The sequence below is a fragment of the Herpailurus yagouaroundi genome, unplaced genomic scaffold, assembly GCF_014898765.1.
Source record: "Herpailurus yagouaroundi ecotype Mexico unplaced genomic scaffold, PumYag 162, whole genome shotgun sequence".
Classification (NCBI taxonomy): Eukaryota; Metazoa; Chordata; class Mammalia; order Carnivora; family Felidae; genus Herpailurus; species Herpailurus yagouaroundi.
In genome coordinates, this window is record NW_024412403.1 from 50,276,832 (window position 1) to 50,286,309 (window position 9,478).

The following is a 9,478-nucleotide window of genomic DNA, read 5'->3' on the forward strand; positions in this document are numbered from 1 at the left end:
TTTTGTACCCTCTGGGTGGGAGTGTATGTAAAGTAATGCAACCACTTTGAAGACACTGTGGTATTGCCAAGTAAAATTGAATTTGTATGTACTCTATGACTTGACAATTTTACTTCTAGTTTTACAACCTAAGGAAACTCTTCCTGCATGTGTGTGACCAGACCTAACAACAAGTAACAAAACTCCCAAAACAGATATTCATTGCAAGTAAAACAGAGAAATAAATTGAAGTGTATTCATATAATGGAGTACTATAGAGCAGTGAAAGTGAATGAACTATAGCCACATGCATCTCTAGGAGTAGATCTAGAATTGAATGAAAGACGATAGTCATAGAAGAATAGAATACATAAGTACAGGCTGAATTCCTTTTTGGACGTGTTAGTGTGAAGTGTTTACTGAACACCCTTGTGGAAATACACACTTATGGGCAGAAATGTGAATTTGAATCTCAGGATTCAGGCAACACTTGGGTGACATTTGGTGGAGTGAAAGCTGAAGCCATTGGTGAGAATAACAAAGGAGAGATGTGAAGTGGGTGATGGTAACCACTGTGATGAACTGAATTTAGTGAGTGGAGTGATGAAATAGAAAAGAAGGTTAGAAATGTAGAAAAAAGAGAATATAGGATCAGAAGTTAAGGGAAGAGTCAGGACTAGACACATTATTTTCAGGGCTCTGTGTAAAATGAAAATATGAGACCCCTGTTAACAAATTATTAAGAATTTCAAAATGAAGATGGAAAAACCCTAAACTGAGCTGGGTCTTTCTAAGTGTATGACCTCATGTGACTGCAGATACTGCACACCTATTGGGTGACTCTGGAAAGAGTTTTGGGGACAAGCCATCAATAGGGTCAAATACCTCAGGGAGACTGAGAAAGAGAAATGAGAAAAAAATGTAAGTCCTTTTTGCCCTTTTGATTGTGAAAGGACTACTCATTAAAGAGTATTTGGAAAAGCATAAAAATTTATAAAAAAAAGTCCTTAATTTGATTTCCTTACAAGTAATATTTTAGTGTTTTCTTTTCCCTACTCACTTTCTAAGTGGCCACATGCATTATATGACTAGTTGGTCACTGGTGACCCTGAAGGGTTGACCATGTTGGTCAGATACATGTAAGTGAGGGGTAAATGAAGTTGAAGTGGAAGCATAAAGCATAAACACTTTTCCAAGAAGCTTGGTGGTTGTAAAAGAATACAGAAAGGTGACACCTCATGAAGGTAGGAAGTTTGGAAAAGCCTTGTATGAGTGTGGGAGACCTGAGGAAGACTGCCAGAGAGGAAGATATGGGCATGATGATGGATAAGAAGACCCTCTTGGAGGAGTTGGGGAAGAAATGGACATGTAGTTAGCAGGAATGTCCATCTTTGAAAAAGGAGTAAAGGGGAGGATGGATTACACATGCTGAAAATTGAAGAACAGAGAAGGAAAACTGATTAAATTCACATCATGTAGAACAGTATTAAGAAAAGCGAAGATAAAGAGGAGAGTAGATTTTGAGGTTAGTGATAACAGTTTGATAAGGCAAAAGTGATAAAGTCTCATTCAGAACTGAACTCTAAAATTGTGAACATCAGTGAAGGCCCCACTGAGGCCAGATGGTATGATTTTGGAATGAAAACAAGTGACCCGAGTCAAGATTTTCTTCAAGTAGTATTCAGTAGCCTGATACATGAGCATTGAGAGTGAATGACAGAATTTGAGGAAGGATGACACAAGGGGTTCTGGTTGTGTTCATGGGAATAATACTAAAGTTTTTCATTATGAGAACCTGGAGTGGTAAGGAGGTGAGTAAAGGAGGAAATAGAAGAATGAACATGCTGAAAGCAGGATGAGGTGACTGAACAGCCATTTCAGTAGATGTGAAAGGGGAGGAAGGATAGGTTGTGGGCAAAGAAAGGAAACTGAGATTTAAAAATCTTTCAAGGGAGCAATTCTGCAGAATAACAGATCCAGGGTAAGTGTGAGTGCTTCAGTAGAGGTGCAGAGATGGTATCAGAATGTTGAGGCTGGAGTGTGGCGAGGGCCATCCCATATGGATACTGAGATTAACAAGACATTGCCATGAATGAGTCGGGAGAAGATGTAAGCCAAAGGCTAAGCTATCAAGAACAATACTGAGGGGTTCACAGGTTGCTAGAAAACAGCAACACAGAGGGAGCTGGGAGCCAGGGAAAAGTGTTTCAAAAAGCCAGGCGTTGCAGAGAGCCATGGTAGATTGATGGTACGGGAGTGGCTGAGAGGAAGTAAGAGTATGTTGCTTCCTAAATTGTGATGATTCTGAGGAATGGTAGGAGTAGATACTGCTGGAGAGTTTTGACCTGGTGTCAGGTCAAAGTCAGGGGAGAAACAATCCAAGAGAAGGCTTAAGATGTATGTGAGCTAGTTCACAATCAATTAGATTCCACAGGGCACAATGTTGAGTGTTGATTTATAAATCTGGCTGTCTCTGGGAGTCCATTTCCATCTTCAGTCTCTGTCTTTACAGCACCTCAATACAGCACCATTAAATACCCTCTTTATTTAATATTCTTCAGTCTTCAGTCTCCCAAATTTTCATTGCCTACCTGTGAGCTTGATGAGTCAAGAACAATTCTAGCAGAATCTGTCATAGAGATTGAATGGGTTGGCCAGAATAACAAAGAAAGTCAGTGTTGAATCTGGGGAAGGAAAAAACAATAACAAGGGACAATGGCAATGATGATAAGGAGCTCAAATCTCAAATTGCGATGAGCATAGAGGAGTCTAGAACCCTCACACTTTGTTTCTCTCTTTAAAGTATTGGCAACAAACTGAAAATAAGGTTTTTGTAAGCATTTTATAGCATCTGTCTGCTGTCTTTGATGTTCATGGGAAACAAGTCCTTTTAATTATAGCAATTGAAAACCAGAAATAACAAAGTAAGGAGAATGAGTTTTTGAACAGTTGTTAATTTTTACCTTGGGTTTATCTTTAAGCACGTATATTATCCATCAGTGTTTGAATTACAGGCTACATCCCTCTTTATATTTACCTTTATTATTTTAAACCAGGATGTTTTTGAGCATGGCTTCATAAAAATTTTCCAGCAATGCTATGCATCCTAGGAACAAGAACTGAGAAATTAGATGCAAGACTTTAACAAGGGTTGGGAATTAGTAATGTTTTCTATTTAAAAGAAGTTTAGTTTGCTGGTTTGAATGAACTATAAAATAGGAGCATTTTGAATTTATTAGGTTATAAAGTCTATGTCACCAAATACAATGTCTTGAAATGTGGAGCCACTAAAAGAATATGTAAGTAGAAACAAATTGTGGAAGTCACAGGTAGATATGATTTGGCATAGGTGCTGGAACAAGATAAGGTTACTTGATAGCTTTCCCAGTAAAAGAGTAAACCACGGAACCTCTCCCTCTATATGCCAAATAAAAGTTAAACTTGTCAGTGCATTTCATATATATTTTTTACAGTGCTGCCACATAGGATTTGTATAATTCTGTCAACAAAAGCAGATTTTTAATCGGTCAGTCAGCTATCAGCTTTCAAGTGATTCTTGTTGGATTATTATGGGATAGACATTGAGCTGGAAAAAGGTCTATTTCCATTCCTGGAGGAATTTATAATCTAAGAGGACAAAGCACACAGACACACACAAATCAAAAATTGAGGAAGTTGCACTCATTAGGGACCTCTAACACATTGGTTTATTTACTCAGTGGGTTCCGAGAAACAGAGTCTTTCAGAGATTTCTGTTACATTTTGACTGTCTATATTAGAGGTCTAGTTTTACTGAATTTACTTTCCCATATTATTATTATTTTTTGTTAACTTTGGACTGACCATTTTTATCTTTTTTTTTTTAATCTTTTTTTTTTTCAACGTTTTTTATTTTATTTTTGGGACAGAGAGAGACAGAGCATGAACGGGGGAGGGGCAGAGAGAGAGGGAGACACAGAATCGGAAGCAGGCTCCAGGCTCCGAGCCATCAGCCCAGAGCCTGACGCGGGGCTCGAACTCACGGACCGTGAGATCGTGACCTGGCTGAAGTCGGACGCTTAACCGACTGCGCCACCCAGGCCCCCCAAGACCATTTTTATCTTTAAGAAATCATGAAGTCATGGATTCTCAGAGCTTCCATAGATTCTGGAGACCATGTTCTAGAGAGGATGGCACTGAATTCTACAGGTGACATGACTGGCCTGGGACCTCATAGTCCTACCGGCCAGCACCAGAGGCAACACTCCCATAGCAATCCTCAGTAGCACTTAATATGTCACTTGGCTGTGCCTAGTGCAAGGGATAGGAGGTGTTGTGCTTCTGAGGCTGTAGAAGCAAGAGGGGGAGAATGTGAAATTAAATCCTATTCATCACTTAACTAGAAGAGGGAAACCAGATGCTGATGGAGGAAGCACCATAAAAAAGATACTGAGAGGACTGGTAGCCCTACATCCTTGATATGATTACAGTTTTAAGGAAGGAGGTTAAATTAATGGAAATTGGGAGAGTTATCAAGATGTGGTATTAGAATAAACACCATCAGTTACATATTAATAAAAAGCTACCAAAGTGTTGCCCTTTGGTATTTATTTTCTTTTTAGATTGTTGGCTTTGAAATGTGTGTTTGGTATATTAATTACTCATATAGTTAAAAATAGAGCTCAGTTTTATGGTACTAAATAAGAAAAACAGGCTTCTTCCCATTTCAGGTAAATTATACCTGAAATATGGTTGGTGAAATGAAAACCAAGAGGCCTGACAGAGACACTGGGAAAAAACCATCTCTTGTTTGGTAAAACAGAAAAAGGAGACAAGGTGATTTTTACTACTCAGGCCATAAAGACATCAACTTCATCTTGTGACTTTTTTTTTTCTTTTAATTTGAGAGAGGGAGAGAGGAACAGCATATGCATGCACAAATTGCTGTGTGTGTGTGGAGGCGGGGTGGATAGGGGCAGAGGGAGAAAGAGAGAGAATCCCAAGCAGGCTCCACGCTCAGCACAGAGCCCAGTGCAGGGCTTGAACTCACAGTCCTGGGATCATGACCTGAGCTGAAATTAAGAGTCAGACGCTCAACTAACTGAGCCATTCAGGCACCCCTCATCTTGTGGCTTCTTACCTTAATTGCAGGCATAGTACATTTACATTAGGATGCAAATAATCTCTTGAGTAATAGTAGAAATATTAAAATTAGTAGCTATAATTTATTAAATACCTGCTATGCAGTAGATTTTTGTATCGTTTGCTCTGTATGCATTATCTTGTATCTTCACACCAACTATCCTGTGAGGTAGATCTTGGCACCTTTTTTTACACACTAGTCGCTTAGACTCAGGAGCCTTCAATGTTTGGTTCAAGATCAAGTAGCTAGTGGTCGAGCTCCATGGGCCGCAAAGCCAGCTTACTTCTGCGTCTCTGTTAAATCCTAAAATGTGATGTGGTAACGGCAAGAACTACTTTCAAAGAGTTAATTATTTCAAATTCCTAACATCTGGTTCTGTAGGTAGTAAAAGAATGTGCCATCAAATATATCAGAGTCACTCTTTATGAGTTTATACAGGGAGAGGATAATGTATCTTTTTTTTCAAAGCATTCCTTTCTACCAAAAATGTTTGGAGACTAAGAAAAACCCTCAAAAGATTAAATAAAAATACTTGATTATATACATGTGTAAGGTATATAAATGTAGGGTATAGGTATTTAAAAATGGATAAGAAAACAAAACAACTCTTCGAGGGTTGATTCTCTTTAAAATGTAAATATGACCTTCAAATTGTGGAGGTGGCTCTGGGTTTGCCATGCAAGGAGATGGGAACCTTTGGGCTGAAGATTACCTGCTGATACTAGAGGAGAAGTTGTGGAGAGGAAGGGTTAATTTTTAGTGAGATTCATTAATTAACCCAACAAATATTTACTAACAGCTTACTAGATGCCAGGCACTATTCCAGACGCTCAAGGTATAGTAGTGAGCATAGCAGACCAAAACCCCCACCTTTATGGAGCTTATATTTAGATCAGCTAGTTAATGAATTTGCAGAGGGGAAAAAAAAAAGCAGTGCAGGGTGAGTTAATCTATTAGGGCTAGGGGAATGGCTGTCCAGAAGAGCCCAAATATTGTGGCCAGGTAGAGACAGATAAGAAATGGAATGTCGGAGCTAGGGGCTTGGGGGGGCAGGGAATGCTGATGAAGATGAGGAGGACACTGCTTCAGGGCCTTGAATCAGGAAGTAGGTGCTGGACCCTAGGGGAAGGGCCAAGGAGAAGTTTTGGAGATAGGGTGTTGGAAAGCACGGATCAGACAGGGAGAGCCAGCACTTCCAAATATCTAAGGATGGGGAAAAGGACACCTCAGCTCTGAGGGAGGAAATAGGGAGAATGGCGATCTTCCTAGGGAATGGCCATTGCCAAAATGCCTGAGCAACTTCTGGCTGTGTCATTCACGTGTATGGCATCTCTGCTCCTTAACTATTTGACAGGGATTGTCTTAGCGTGTCTTCAGCCAGGACATTATCTGCAGGTGGGTTTTCCTCACTGCCCAGCAGTCCACAGGGTGGGGCTAGAGAGACCCTCACATGGTCATGAGGAGGGAGTTAATGACTCACTTTCCCTCAACTAAAACCACATTGAGCCTCAGTGAAGGCTCATGTGGTTTTTTTTACTGGGGAGTTTAGATAGTTTTCTCAAAGTTCTGTGGGTAAGGGGAGGAAATTGGGTGCCTTGCCCATGATATATCTCCAGAATTCCCTTGTTCTCTTCCTTCCACAAAGGCTCTCTGCTTAGGTTTTGGGGACAAAGAGGACTGTCCTACAGGGACAACCCTTTCTTAATGCTTCTCCCTTCTTTTATTTCCAGCATTTCTTTTCCTTTAACCCCTTTCTTGGTATTTTTGACCCACCCACACTTTTTCTGAGGACCCTTACTATTAATAACCAAATTTCTAGTCTCTCAGTCCTTTCTTGTAAATTGCAAATTTTGCAGCCTCAGGCATTACTGATTGTCAGTGCTTAACTTTATATTCTTTATATTCCTTTGAATGAGTACTCTCTAGTTAATATTGCTAACACAGTGTTCATGGATTCTATGGCCCTAAGTTATACTACAATGTGATCTTACACTGGCTGATGATAAATGATGTCTGCTTCAAATTGCTTTCCTCTAATTCTTAGATTCACCCCAACCCATAGGAGCAGGGAGAGGATGAGAGCTGGTTCAGATGACTCTACTACAGTAGCTTTGTAATCTGAATATACTCTGAACATCCACTGCTCCTTCTCTGGGGAGGTTCTATTATGTACTTGAATCCATCATCTGCTAGGCATCAGGACAAAGGATGGCTGAAAGGAATCAATGAAAAAGATTATATGGAGGGAAGGTCTTGGATCAGTAATTGTTCTCTTAAATCTTGTGGGTAGTTTCCATGGAAGCTAACTTTAGGCAAAGATGAAAAGAGAAGGTGACTGGGTAACCTATAAGGCCACCTTCCCTAATAAAAGTTCCAGTCACGTGTTGAAGGACATGGAGTGTGGCTGCTCTGTTCACATGCCACTGGGCTCTCTCTGGAAGGAGGCAGTTAGGAGTGGTGTAGGGAGCCATCTTTTCTTGAATACCTACTGTGTGTTCAGCATTGTCAAATGCCATCTGTTTATTATTTCATCTAATTCTTACAAGAGTCCAGTGATAGGAGCATTATATGAGCTCATTTTATGGTGAGGAAATAGATGTTTAGAACCACACCCAGGTTACACAGCCAGGATGTGACAGAACCAGGATTTAAATGAGCCCTGAGCAACTTTGATGACAGTGGTACACCATGAGTACTCCGGGGTGTATCCTAAAGATGGAATAACACCCTGTTAGGGCTCACAATTCCTTCTAGCTCCTGGACATCTCTCCAGTCATGTGGTGATAGCTGTTACTCTAACAGTTTCCTGCTTGCTTTAAAAGTAAGGTTTTTATGCTCAAGGACAGTTAGGGGAAGTGTAGAAAAAACATTGCTTCCTTTGCTGTTTTGTTTTTCTTTTTGGTGGTTTTCTACTTTTATTTGACAATCAGTGGTTAGTCCTCATCCACATTAACTGTCTTCAGATTTTTGAAAGTAGTGACACACACATAACTAACCAACAAATAGAGCTTTTTGGTGAATCTTCATCCTCATTACATTTTCTGGGCAGCCGCACACAGGTATGTGTGGAATATTCCTTATTCCTTCAGCCCAGACAGCTTTGTGAAGCCTGGTCTCAGTGTGCACATCTGAAGTTCCCATCTCCTCTATGGCAAATTCCCACATCTCTTTGAGTGTTCATGGGCCACACTTCTTGAAACCCACTCCATGGATTAATTTGTGAATGTCGATGGTGTGCTCTCTGGTCACTGCCTTGTTGATGGCAGAATGACCTTCCTTATTCTCATTACTCTTTGTGGGAGCCATTCTGCCGGGCCCTTGTTGGAAACGATCTTAACACAGAGGTTAGAATTTGGTAGAATTGTATAGTAAACTTTCTCTCCTGCTACTCACCTCAGACCAGCCCTCTTTCTCCTGTTAGGAAGGATTTTAAACCTTTAAAATACTTTTAGCAAGATAATTAACAAAAAGACCCTAGAAAAAACAAGAGCATAATAGATAATAAAGAAAGCATGACAAAGGGGAGGGGATAGGTCAATAAATCATTGAGAGACTTAGTTATTTAAAACAAAATGCCTTTGAAATTTAACCTCACAGTGTACACACAAAAAAATAATAAATACCTTGAAAAATTAAATGCGAAAATTTTAAACTATAAAAAGATAGTAAAAGTGTCAGTAAATTTCTACTTGCATTTTAGCTGAGAAAAGTCTTTCTAAATACAAAAGCACTGAAAAAATTGCAAAGGAAAATTATTTACACTTCACTGTATACTTAAGTTTAAGATATAAACCATCAGAAAGGCAATTAAAGGGTAAATAACACATTAGGAAAATATAAGAGACAAATATGATAGAGGAAGAGTTAAAAAGTTAAAGATACCACAGCTTTTATGATAGAAATACTAAAGCAAGGCTTTATTTCTCTTGGTATAAATATGTTTTAAGATATGGCTCATTATTTCATATTGCTGAGATTTTTTGGTGGGGGGGCTAATTATAAACAAGCCTTCTAATTTCAAGATGTACAAATCTGATATCCATGATATCTAGGTCCCCATGGAAGTTCTTGAGTAATAAGTTAAGCAGTACAGATCTGAGAATGGGCCCTGTGTCAAGTTGCTTGAAAACTAACCAGGTAGGCATGGATCCCGAACCTGGGGGCATTAGGCAGCCAGCTCTAAGTCACTCAGCTATACTGGCAGCCAGCCCACGCTTCTTCATCAGTATTCACGGAGATTACGAGAGACAGAATGCCTTATGAAATCTAGATACACAATATTTGTGGAGTTCCTTGCTCTTTCACTAGTTGAATTTTCAAAAATGGAAACGAACAGTCTCAACGACTTTGTGAGTCTGTGATGCCTTCTGATGAGCC

General features: G+C 39.6%; 1 pseudogene; it reads right to left on the bottom strand.

Moving 5' to 3' along the window:
* Positions 1-7,981: 7,981 nt before the first annotated feature.
* On the bottom strand, positions 7,982-8,498 carry LOC121035799 (60S ribosomal protein L31-like; annotated as a pseudogene).
* Between the last annotated feature and the right edge of the window lie 980 nt (positions 8,499-9,478).